This window comes from Ptychodera flava, chromosome 8 (assembly GCF_041260155.1).
Source record: "Ptychodera flava strain L36383 chromosome 8, AS_Pfla_20210202, whole genome shotgun sequence".
Lineage (NCBI taxonomy): Eukaryota > Metazoa > Hemichordata > Enteropneusta > Ptychoderidae > Ptychodera > Ptychodera flava.
The window spans coordinates 9,113,938-9,127,912 of record NC_091935.1 but is presented as its reverse complement, the minus strand read 5'-3'; the positions used below and the strand labels follow the sequence as shown (position 1 = coordinate 9,127,912).

Below are 13,975 nucleotides of genomic sequence, written 5' to 3'. Positions count from 1 at the left end.
AGGTATCACCAAGTTTATGTCTCTAACTCATAATAAAGCAGTTTTGACATAAAATACTGAAGAGCTGTATATTCGTTATCTAGGCCATTAGCATGGTTGAGTGAATGTCTCAATGCAAATTTCTTACCACACTTGACACAAAATAGACGCACCTCTCGTTCTGAAAACAGCCTGTATACAAATGCATTTAAGAGACAAACTGTTCATTTAAATGTTTGTTACCCTATGAACCATCCAAGTCTTATCTCTTTGCTATGGTCTGTTCGTCACATATCTGTAATTCATGCAATTAAACTTTTGCCCTTTCAGACAATAACATGAAAAATAGATTATTTTCTCACACCTTTTTTTTTCTTGTTTGCATTATATAGTAACATAATGAATACCTTTTACCTGTACTTTAGTCAGGCTGTGCCCCGCCCCCCCCCCCTCTATTACCCTGAGGGCCATGTGTTACTATCAGAAATACATTGCTATTTCAGTAGGCCATATGCCCAAGGCAACAGCAGTGCGTTTCTTGAAACAGGGTCACTCTATATAGAGGGAACGTTTTTGAAACAAATAGCAAGGACAGGGGATAAAAAGTGCACTTTAGCCCAAATAAGGGTGTTGTATAACACACCCATATACTCATGTTGTTTTGTTAAAGTTTTAATTTGGTCAAAATGGACTCGTTTCTTTGGTTTCAGCCTATTAGAATTTTTTGACAGAGGTCATTCAGAGTTAGATATGCTGATCATTATATATACAGGTATTTGTACCAAATTAGGTCAATTACATTACATGTGGCCATGACCACATGGTGGCTGTTCCGTAGAGCGCCTGTCACGTAAAGTGTTACGGGACTGCCACAAAGTGACCATTATAAAGCGGTGACCGCTCTGTTAGATTGAAGACCGGTTTTACTGTACCCTACCTTGACACCCTCCCGCAAAATGATGTTCCTTCCCCAAGGCCACACGCACCTTTTACGGGTGTCGCGGCAAAATGACAGGGGATCCGTCATGTATTTCGTTTATAGTTCGTGTGCAACATCCATTAAGAGTATGAAATATTCGCTAAAATCCAGCTGTTCCCGCTTCTCTTGCGCAAAGTGCGCCTTGAACGCCTGGAGGTATTTTCCAGTTATCGATTTACTCATCATATATATAACTCACTGTTAGTCTTGGGAGGATAAAGTGAAAGACTTAAACTTTTCTCAAACTTTCCTCCAGGAATCTTTCATCCATTCTCTTTCAAAATCAAGAATAAAAATCGGGGTCACCGTGCAAATTTTGGTACAAGAATAACAAATAACCCAAGATTTACAGATATTTGAAATTCAAAATGGCCGTCATTACCTGTGTTAACTGTATGGAGAAAAAACAAAAACTAAGAGGTGAAAAATTGAAAAGGAGCCCTCATTAGTGGTAGATAAGGTGAGAATGGTAAAAGATTCCGAATATCTGTCCAAGAGGCGCATTTTACCTTTTCTTTTCTTGACATCTCAGCGGGCAGGAAAATCGTATTCTTCTTCAGCTCGAAGGGCAACTTGGAAGAACGCTAAATGGGGTAGGACTCCTTCACTCGTAAATAATGTACAGTGGATCAGGTAAAAAAATAATGCAACCTCATCAATCTTCAACCCCCCAGGATGTCAAATGGTTTATCCCTTATTAAGGCGCAAACAGTGTCAGCTGTCTGGGTGTTAAAAAATGTTTATCCTCATCATCGATACATTTTCACAGATCATTCATTAATAATACCAAAATGTGTGAAGAATTATTAAAATTAATATGATAGTTAACATCATACCCGATGGCAACTTTCTTCAAAGTCCCGGATATCGATTGCAAAATACTGTTTATAGAATAGTGCACGGTTGAAGAACTCATGATATATCTCTGATAACAGAGCAATTAAAACATACAACATGGCGCCGAGTTTGACTGTGCAGCATCCGTGACTTTCGACAGACGATTATAATATACGGTCTCTGGTAATTATGGGTAAATTTTTCGAATTAAAGACCAGATGTTTCTATAAAACTCGACTTTTTTACGATCATAGCATACTTTACTGGCGATAAGACGACCGAACACAAGGGGGACAGATAAAACACGCCGCCCCGTTACTTTCAAGGACCTTTTTATACCGTTCGGTAGGTTTCCGTAGACATTCAGCAGCGAAGCGTGGGCTTGCCGTAACGAGGCTCGCAAAAGCGATCAATCGAAGTGAGTCATTAAAAACTGAAATGAACGAGGAGTTTGCTGTTTTATTTGCTCGGCTGAGATGTCGCAGCAAAACAAAAAACCTCATTCATAAGTGATGTTTTTCTCACGTGTTTACCATTAAGTTGTCACGTGCTATTGTTTCAAGCTTAGAAATAAGGAAAGGCGATTGTTGTTCCCTACACACTGGTAAAGTGTGTCCACGGGGCCGGTTGGGTGTGTTATTGCAGTGTCTTGTGAAACTTGGTCATGTTAGTCGTTTCCAAGAGAAGAGAAATAATTCCTTTTATTTAATTATCACTGAGACGCCCTCTTGTCGGGGTTTATGATCCATTAAAGTGAAAATGCGACGTTTGTAGTGTTTTGTTTAATTTCAGCACGTCGTGCAACTGCGGAGTTCGTCAATTAATATGAATATCATAAACGATGAGACTACCCAAAATGTCGACAATCTCGCTAATGAGCGTTTTACGACTTGGCTGATCCGCGTGCTGTGCATTCAATGTTCACTGTATTGCCCTAATGCATGGATCTCGTGATACTCAAACGTTGTTATCTCGTTATGAATAGACGAAACATGAAAGATAATTCTCTCTTCCTAATACCTTTCGCTCTGAAGATAAAAGTAGTTGTCCGAAATCCGTGATGAAAATTCCTAAGGAATAGTGAAATATAAAAATGAAAAGTCTGTTTGAGATACGCTGTTACATCAAAACGCCCTCCGGAATAAAATCACAGCATCAATGCCACGATGAAAGGCCAAGTTCAGACCTGATGTTATCGAAGGTCATCGATGATTTAGATGCAAGTGGATTGGATTTACTTTTATGGCAAGAGGTCAAATTCAAAAATCAAGATGAGCCGTTGGGTAAGGTCGCGTGCGATATCAAGAAGACTAATTAGAGTAATTAATATAGCCTTGAACAAACTAGCACAAACGACCTTGACATTGATATTGTCTTTTGTTCTGCTGTTGAAGTACCTGTTTCTTTCTTGTGACAAAAAAGTGAAACCACCATAGTCCAAAAATGAGTAATTTAATAATTGTCATTTGGGCAAGTTTGAAAAGTTTCATGATAGCATAGTAAGATGGGCTGGAAAGTACATGTCATACGTTGACTGAGAAAAGGTGTAACATAATATTGAGTAGTCACGGTGGAAAAGGGCCAAGCTAACATCATAAAAACCATTAATTTTGCATAGTATCTCGATTCTCCGGAGACAAATTCTAGTTATAGAGATGTATTAAAATGCCCCCGGCACAGCGATGCGATGATATTAAACGCCGGCTTCAACAGTCGAGCGAGCTGTATGGAATGTCAATCCGAAAATATTCCAAATTATGTGTGAATGATGACTGACTCTCAAAAGAGAATTCCGTGCAGTGTTTGCTCAGATGAATTGGCCAAGGGCAAAATTCGTTCATCCATCAACATCTGTCAAAGAAAACCATGGTAACAGCATATCTTTCCATGTCATAGTAAAAGGTAATTTATCGTTCAGAGGGAAATTATCCAGGCTACACTCCCGACGGCGAACCTGACACTGAGACGCGGCGAAACGACAAAGCTGAGAACCTGCCCTAGCGAGGGACGCACCTATATCTTAAGATAAGCTGATCACAGGCACAGATATTTTAATACTCGGCAAAGAACAAGGAATATAATCTGAAGGAAAGTAGTGTGCGAAGTCAACATGGAAAATACCCAGGTCACCCAAATAATTTGGTTCTTCAAAGTTGGTCGCGTGGAAGTGAAGAACGTAATTGTTGTAAAAATTAAATGTGTTGTCAATCGAATTAGAATCGTGACTATCTTTTAATTTTCAATCATTATTTCAACGAAATAAGGATTATTTAACAATTATTTACCGAGAAAAATAGACTAATTTCACGCAGGAGATTTACCTGGATTTTCTTATCTTAATTTTATTCCCGCCGGGTTTTATTTTTAAAAACTTTCAAATAGTGTAGTGCCTTGTGCATATCGGCGAACGTAGTCACATACAATGGAGTTTTGGAATCACATGTACTGTTAATGTTGAATTTAAAACGTTCGAACTCCCCAAAAGACGACGTTCAGAAATACGGTCATGTACTGTGGAAGACTCATTTGACCGCAGATTCCGTCCCGTGTGTGTTTCGACCGATTCCATTAGTAAAGTGCATAACTATAACATTGACAGTGATCTGTGCACAGGCGCTTGGCACATTGCTGGGATAATAATCGTAATCAATATGTAGAATGTCTATATACGACTTGATTATCCAATAAAAGAATCGCCGTACGTGATATTAGTGTAGGCCTATAGGCCTACATGTTGACTGGCATTATACCTATGGCTGCCTGGCTCGGGCCCGGCGAACGCACTGCATAATCATCAATGTGTAGAATGTCTACATGACTTGATTATTTAATAAAGAATAACGGTACGTGATATTACTGTACATGTCGGCTAGCTTAACCGAGCAGCTGTAGAGCTCTGCAGGGCTTGGACCCGGCTTGGGCCCGTTGTCCACTGCTGCACAGACAGGAAGGAAAGGTGAGAAAGCTTTTCACCACCCGATTTCATAAATCAGCGAAATTCACGAACTCTGAGCGTTTCCGGTGATAAAAACTGGTCAACGGTCAGATGGTTGCATAAACTATCGATCGACTGGCCTCTTTTGCCTAAAATCATACCTTACCCTATGCTACTGGCGTGAAATCGTCCTGGAATCGGCCGGGCACACCAACCCAGCGCCGGCCATTTTGAATCAGCTGCATGCAATGTACGCGTCCAATGAGAGAAGAGCAATTTAAAAACAATACGTCATCTGCCAAGGGTTGTATGCAGACGCGTACATCGCATGCAGCTGATTCAAAATGGCCGGCGCTGGGTTGGTGTGCCCAGCCGATTCCAGGACGATTTCACGCCAGTAGCATAGGGTAAGGTATGATTTTAGGCAAAAGAGGCCAGTCGATCGATAGTTTATGCAACCATCTGACCGTTGACCAGTTTTTATCACCGGAAACGCTCAGAGTTCGTGAATTTCGCTGATTTATGAAATCGGGTGGTGAAAAGCTTTCTCACCTTTCCTTCCTGTCTGTGCAGCAGTGGACAACGGGCCCAAGCCGGGTCCAAGCCCTGCAGAGCTCTACAGCTGCTCGGTTAAGCTAGCCGACATGTACAGTAATATCACGTACCGCTATTCTTTATTAAATAATCAAGTCATGTAGACATTCTACACATTGATGATTATGCAGTGCGTTCGCCGGGCCCGAGCCAGGCAGCCATAGGTATAATGCCAGTCAACATGTAGGCCTATAGGCCTACACTAATATCACGTACGGTGATTCTTTTATTGAATAAATCAAGTCGTATATAGACATTCTACATATCAAATACGATTATTATCCAAGCAATGTGCCAAGCGCCTATGGATCTGTGCGTGGAAAATGTGTATAATTTTGCAGTTGTCGATCAGGAAGTCTTGCGAGGTATATTCTTGCACTGTGTATGGTCATGGGGCGTGCCAGTCGTGGATTTGCTGGAATGTAAAGCTATGGACGTATTCATCCGACGATTCATAAATTTTGAAGGGCGATGATGTCTCGTGTGTCTGAGAAAGACGTCATCGCGAGTCCCTGTCGGCCGGCCGTACATCAATTTTTGCATCCTGACCGTCAATATAGTATAGGCATTCATCCGACGTAAGGCAATCGGCGCAATCTTTCTGAATTTGTCCCTCCGGTGGCGCTGTCAGAAAATAAGAAAAGGATGACGTCATTGACAAATTGATATCTGGACTGTCGATGTTGCGTTTTGACAATTTATCACTCGGTTCGAGCATATTACGACATTTACAGAAATGAGTTTGCGAGATCACAAACGATTAACGATTGCTTTTTGCATCAATAACAGCGAACAAAAGACAGCGTTAGGCATTTTTCAACATCGATTGCAAAACATCTTTCTTTACATTTTTAATAATTTTAATCATTTCGGAGAAAAAACTGACATGGATCAATTCTGTAATTGTTGAATGTAGACTCTATCTCTTTGCAGGATTTTCTCTCAATATATATATATATATATATATGTATATATATATATATATATATATATATATATATATATATATATATAAAATATATATATTAATATATATATATATATATATTATGAAAAACCCGCAAAATATATAAATCCCCATTCCGAAGAACCATAATACCTAATACTGTGTACAGAGAAACATATATATTTATTTTGTGTGTGGATTTAAGATAGTCGGCGCCTCCAAAATGAGATTTTAAGCTTTCGCTTATACTTTGCTCACGATGTCTGTCTTCAAGCTGTTTTCTTTCATAATCAAAAGGGAAATATAGGTCACCTCAAATTTTAGAAGTAACCACAGGGGGAAGAAATAAGTCCCCTTGGGTAGGGAGGGAGGGTTTTTTTGTGCAACGGTTTACCATATTTGATTTTATTAATTTTGACCGTGATATTTCAAATAAAGAGTTCAACTCCAAACCGGCATGACTGCTTTCTTTATTACTACAAGTAATTTTATTAATTTTCACTGCGGTATTTCAAATAAAGATTTCGATTCCACACCGTCTGACTGCTTTATACATTACCGACAAGTCCTTATCTCCTCTCCAGCTTGTGTATATACCACTAATTGCTCCGAAAACATTATCAACTTGCTAATCCGCTGTCCGTATCAGCGGATTAATTGATTGAGTCAACACCACACGTAGTAAAATAAGGATAAAGAAAGCAGTCAGACGGTTTGGAGTTGAACTCTTTATTTGAAATATCACAGTCAAAATTAATAAAATCAAATATGGTAAACCGTTGCACAAAAAACCCTCCCTCCACACCCCAGAGGACTTATTTCTTCCCCCTGTGAAGTAACGAAAGGCAATTGCTGTAAATTTACTCTCGTGTTTTGAAATTCACAATAGCCCGCCATTCTCTGGTCTAATTCAATGGTAACACTCTATTTTTATGAAAACAAGATGGTCATATCTGGAAGATTTCAAAATGCGTCTGAATGGGCTACATACATTGCAAGGCTTTCCAGAGCATAAAAATCTGTCCCGGGTGTATACTCTGCAAACTAAAAATGTCTACCCGCTGTCTAGTATAGACATCCTACTTCACAGTCTATATATATATATATATATATATATATATATATATATATATATATATATATATATATATATATATATATAGATATATAGATAGATAGATAGATAGATAGATAGATAGATAGATAGATAGATAGATAGATAGATAGATAGATAGATAGATAGATAGATAGATCTCAAAGTATACAGATGTCTTAGTGGAAAGTTACAGTGCTCGATGCGGAAAGCAGAGTGTTATAAATAGTAAAATACATTACTTCAAGTACAAAGTAATAATATCTGTAACTTAAGTTTCATTCATCATGCAATCATCAGACAGAAGTGAAAGGATTCTTAGTCCTACACTCTCTTTTATATCTTCGGGACGTACCATTCTAATTGTAGGTGGTGTTAAAATTTGATAAATGTCGCCACCAAAACAAATATTATTTATCAAATTTTAACCTACATATACAAATAGAAAAACAGAATCACTTATACGTCCCAAACATATAAATGAGAGTGTAAGGCTAAGAATCCTTTCATATATATATATATATATATATATATATATATATATATATATATATATATATATTATATATATATATATATATATATATATATATATATATATATATATGCTGTAGTTGTTACTCATACATATCATACACAAAACACCAAAAGCAGCAAAGAAACATAAGACACTCAGGTAACATTAAATAGGGGGAGTATCATGCCCACCCATTGCATTCGAGAATGAAATAAGACACATTAAATCAGCTTACTTCTAAAGTATGACTAAAATTTGCGATTGATCATAAGATCTTGAAAGGAGTGTGTCGGAAAGATGATATATGGTGTTTTGTTCTCCATAATGATTTTGATCTGATATAGAAGTAGGTCGAATGTTCTTCCTGTTTTTTGTCGCAATCCAAGTTTGTACATTGACCATCAATCCAAAGATAATATTGTTCCTTTTCGATGTCCTGGCCGCCATCTTCTTTTTCTCCGACAATCAGTCAAAAATGAGCTAACCTTAACCTGTTTTCCTATGAAATAAACAAATTTCGATGTGAAAGAGTGAAACCGATCAAGGGTACAGCAAAGCCCACGGTAAAGAATTACTCCTGTATCAGTTTAAAGGGAGGATGTCGTCGGAAGTGCGCCTGTGCGACTTTCTTGTTTACGCTGTATTCTATGCACTCATATCGCTGCGCAAAGCACGATATCTAGATGCATCACGTCAACACATAGCTGCAACACTTAAATTTTACGGTGTGCATTATGTCAAACATGTTTTAACTTTCATCAATTTCCAACGTACCTTGGTTACAGTGTTTGCATTGGCCGTATGGATCCCATACGACCTGTGCGCCCAGTTCCGACAACCTCCCTTTAATGTTTGTGTGCACGACAACGTGAGAGTTCATCAGAACTTTCGCTTTTTTACCTACCGTCTTGGATCTTAACAAGAATGTTTCTAAGTTTGATGTCAAAATAGTATCCACACCCTTCGAACATAAATGCAGGCCGATTTAAATATAAATCATTGGAGGACGTAATCATATTTCATTTGCACTTGTCGTTATGTCCGCCGTTATCTCCTTTTTCAATTTTTTACAAAAGACAGTTTAATGTATTGGAGACGTTACAGTTCTATTAAGAACTGGTAAGCAGTTTTTAGGTGCACAGGATGGGTGCAATTAGCTCGTTGCTATGGCTAGAGTAGTCAGAGAGAGAGTCATGTCTGCTGATTGCAGACTCCCACAGTTGCACATAATGAAACATTTGGTATTATATTACTGACGATAGACTCGATTATTTTCGTCTTGATCCATAAAGGTAAAATCTAAAGGAGTTTCCTGTCGAAATAGGAAAGTTATGAGCTGACGGACGATGACCTTTCGTTACATAAGAAATTTTAACATGGTGTCATGTTCAGTTGACTAATTCGTATATGCAGTTTTAAGCTATCTGCTATAACTATTATTTGTCCTATCCCGTACTCATATTCGAGTCATCAGTGCCACGCCGTGCATTATCCCGTTTTATCTATCGACTTCTAATTTCCAGCGCAGTTCAGGGTTCACTTGCATTAAAGCGGTTGCAAAAGATCAACCGAAGATTGATTGAGTCGAGGTGCCCTTGTCTCGATATTATGGCCTCAGGATCCGACGCATGATCACAAAACATGGAAATGTAGTGTAATGGCTCGTCCTTCCTTGATGACGAGTATCCCTGCGTTGTACTTTATTTACTTTTTTCTCATGCAGCGTACAGTTGATTCGCCGAACGAAACAAGTCATTTTAGGGGACGCTGAACGCAGACCATAGCTCTGATTAAACTGACAGCGGTCCCTCGACTGGAACATTCATTATTTTATGAGAGGAATAGAGCATGATAATTACAACGCCGCAAATAGGCGGAACGTCCAGGGGGATTATGCGAGATAAAAGATGAGATTATTAGAAGATTATGATCGTAACGATGTCAGGCGTACATGTCAGGAAAGACCGGTCAATGATTACTTTTTTAACATCGGGCAAGATGATATCCGACAAAGAAGAAGACAAGCGCAGGATAGTAGGAATAAGGTCAGTTAGGGACTGGTCAGTTTTTGCGGCCTGAGAGGGGCGGTGGATTGTCCGGTGAGGGGGGGTGGATTTGTCCGGGTCGCCCTGTTTTTTTTATTTTGGCGATTTGGGGCGGGGCTCACGTTTTGGAAATGCTCAATAGGGAGGGGATCATTGCGGTTTTTTGTAAGATACCGGCCCATACTGCCATAAATTGATCGTACCGACCACAAATTTAATCATTTAGTTGCATTTTTCGGCGCGCTCTTCGGAGCCTAACCTTTATACATCAGGACAATATCAGAGATATCTAGATTTTTTTCAAAATGAAAATCTATTTGCAAAGTATACTCATCATGGTGAAATCTGCAATTCATATACAAAGCATGACAAAAACCCGATCCTTGACTATTTTAAAGAAAATGTGGTTGGAGGTCGTACATGGCAGGAGGAGGTGTCACCCTGTTTTTTCTTTTTCCCGTAAGGGGAGGGGGTCAGCCACTTTTTGACGTCCCCCCAAAAAAACCATCGCCCCCAGGCCGAAGAAACTGCGAGTTTGTATACTGTAATTCATTGGGGGTTGCCTGGAACGCTGGCAGCACAGCTTGAGCAGCGTGCAAGTAGGCGAATAAACGCGGGGAAGATGAATATTTACAACCGTGCGTATACCTGCCCCAAACAATTTTTCGAACCATCCATCCAGGAAAACGCGAGGCTGCATGCCTGGTATGTTGACAACTCCGTAAATGTTGTAGAGAGGAATCGTTGTACGAAATTGATTTATGACGATGGTCTAATCTAGAATCTATCGGTGCGTTGCAAGCTGTTTAAGGTAATTGGAAATTGGAAACGCAGGGACAGTCACTCGGTTAACGACGACTTTGCTGATGATGCATGGACGAATGTCAACCTAACCTTCACACTGGAGTATTAAACTCAAGCTGTTCAAAACTTACGCACTGACCTATCGGCAAAACAAAAATGAATGGACCAAAACAGTGTTATCGTACGATTGCTACATATAAAAACCGAAAAAGTTGATAAAATAAATAAAATTGTCCATATATACCGTGTGCGACAATTACTCACGGTAATTAAATTCTCATTCGTGTTTTGTAGCGTTTTTGTACGATGTGGCAATTCGTCAACATTTATTAAAAAAATTTTGCAATTCATCAATATGTAAACACTTGGCAATTCACATCTGATGTCATATTCACATTAAAAGGTCAGACTAGACAATGTCGACTCTCCACTCTTAAACAATTTTTGTTTGCTGAACGTTTTGAACGAAAATGAAATTCTCCGAACACCGAAACTGCATCGCGGTCTTCTGTAACTATGATACATCGCGGTCAGAAAAATTAGTCGCGATTACTCTACTACGTCGCATTCACCAAAATTATTTTTTATTCACAGACTTGGACAAAGTCTGGTCCAATAGGCCAAACCCGGAATTCGAATCGACCACGGTAGAAACAAAGCCATGTGCGCAAACGCGCATAAACGTACGTGTATTTCCATGCGCGTTAGTACACATGTGGGCTTGTTTGTACCGGCATCACGTGATTATTCGGGCGTACTGAGTCTGTAGAACGCCTCGCGTCCTTTTTATTCCGGAGTAGAACCATTACTGAAAGTTATTTGAATTGCATATTTTTCCTTCAAAATATCACCTCCCCCAGGCTGAGCAATTCTCAAATTCGTGGTTTGAAATGGTTTTGTCATTCGCCAGCCCTTCAGGAGCCATTTCCGATTTTCGTATCTCTGGATCTTCAGTTGCGCAGGCGTAGGCGAGAAGTTGGCCCGGGGCCCAGGGCAAGTTTGCCTTTCTTGGCTATGCATTAATGTATTTTTGAAGATCAATTACAGTCAAGTAAAGCTTACGCAATACACGCATGAATACAAATAGAACAACGAACTTCTGGGAGTCCTAATAAAAAAGTACATAAACTTTAAGGGACCTTAGCTGTAATTGCAGATAATTTTTTCAAAATTTTTTTCTAATAAAACGAGTAAATTTTCTACTTCTTCCCCATGGATGTTGAAATGCAAACTATTAGATTTGCAAACTCTATCATAAGTGTACTTTGTAAATATGTAATGTAATCGTTGACAAATGAACTCGAATCTTGACCAACATTCAGTCGTCCATAGGAATATATTGAACATCGTATATTACACACACACAAGCTGTGTTGAACTGTGTCACCGGGCAATTCGACTTGATGTTTGAAGTAGGAAAGCAAATGCGCTTTCAAAACAACAAAATTACGGGAAAAATACACGAAAAATCAGAACTATTGGAGCTCAAAGTACATCTAACAGGAAGTGATGTTATGTTTTGCAATAGGTGTGAGTACGGCTGCTTAACGAGGATCCCGCTGTAAGCTAAGCCGTGTAGCAGGTGTATGGCAGCACTCTAAAGACAAATTTCATTCACCAAGTATCATTTGTTTGCCAGAGATCATCATAAATTCACAAGATCATGATAATATCTGCAAAAAATATCTTTATTAAGTCAGAGACAAACTGTCCTAATGCGTACACTGTAAAGTTAAGTGTTAAAGGATAGAACACCAATTAAACGCCTTTTTGTAACACTTTTTGAACGCCTCTAGACGTTCAGAAATTTAACACTACGTGTTCAACCAACGTTCAATTTTTGAACATACGTGTGCAGATTTTGAACGCTACGTGTTCATCAGACATTATATTGAACACCATGGTGTTCCTTATCTGAACACACGTTGCACGGGAAATGTGTTCAAAAAATTGAACGCTTTTACGCGTTCAAAGGGCTGTAACACTTTTTGAACGCATGGACGCCGTTCAACGATAAGTGTGTTAAAGGCTAGAACACATGATTCGCGCTTGTTGAACAACTTTAATTTTGGGCGTTCACGGGGTGTTCAAGCCTTGAAATAACATTACAGACCATTGATATCCAGTAAAATTATTTTATTCTAAAAAAACACGACATATTTCTAGAGTAAAATACAATAATTTACTGTAAAATGGGAAAATAAACATTGCAACTTTGTAAGTAAAGTTTGTCAGAGGAAAAAACCAATAGTGTTAACACCTTCCTATCAAAAACATAAGCAATAAAAATCATCATATTGTGGATGACGTTTTATTTTCATACTTGTTTAAAATGTACAAAAATCATCTGAAAAAGCTCAAATTTTGGCATACTTATTGTGTTGAAAAGACGTATATGTATGAAATGCATACTCCATTTTTGTAAGATGGTTTCTTAAAGACATTTCCTCTTGTATAGACAATTGTAAATTTTGAAGAAAAAAGAAGTTAGTCAAGGCTTCTCTAGTGCACATGGTATATAGTTGTCCACACTAAAGTAAACACAACATGTCAAGTTGTCAAAGTGTCACAGTAAGGCACAACATGCAGAAAGTGGGGAAAGTGGGTCCTTGGCAGGGTTAACCTATTTCCTTGACCAAAAAAGTCCTTCATAAACAAAAAGGTTTGTTTGTTTGTAATATCTTTAAATAAACCGTGAAATAAATGGGTGGCATTTTAAAATATACTTCTCAGAAATTTAAAACATATTCATAAAGTACCCTGCTATCAATTTTTATACAATTTGTTTTACCAAAAATGGTAAAAATCACCCTTAAAATGAAAAAAATGTACATTTCATCATAACTTGAATATATCCGATTCTGGTAATCCCTAATGTCTTAAAAATGTCTGAAATGTCTTTAATGTCCTAAAAATACAAAGTTGCAAATTTCTGCATAATTTGAACAATCTGAAAAAGACTATCAGTAGAGATCTATGTCCTAAATATCAAAGCTATTCGGTTAGCAGTTTTGAAATAGATTTTTTAAAGATTTTTTGACCCAAAAATGACAAAAATTGCCATGAAATATAAAAATTTGAATATTTCATCACAACTAGCACAATTTGACTAAGGTCATTTTTAGGGACATGTTTATCAAATATTGAAGACGGCAGTAAAAGAGAAGAAGATTTTTGCCACAGAATAGCAAAATTAGCCTAAAAAATATAAATTTGCATATTTCATCATAATTTGAACATATCTGA

At 38.2% G+C, this 13,975-nt stretch overlaps 1 long non-coding RNA gene across 1 annotated transcript in view; it reads left to right on the top strand.

The window, feature by feature from the left end:
* The window catches only part of LOC139138408 (uncharacterized), a 251,467-nt gene that overhangs the window by 62,901 nt on the left and 174,591 nt on the right, over positions 1-13,975 (top strand). The window lies entirely within an intron of this gene.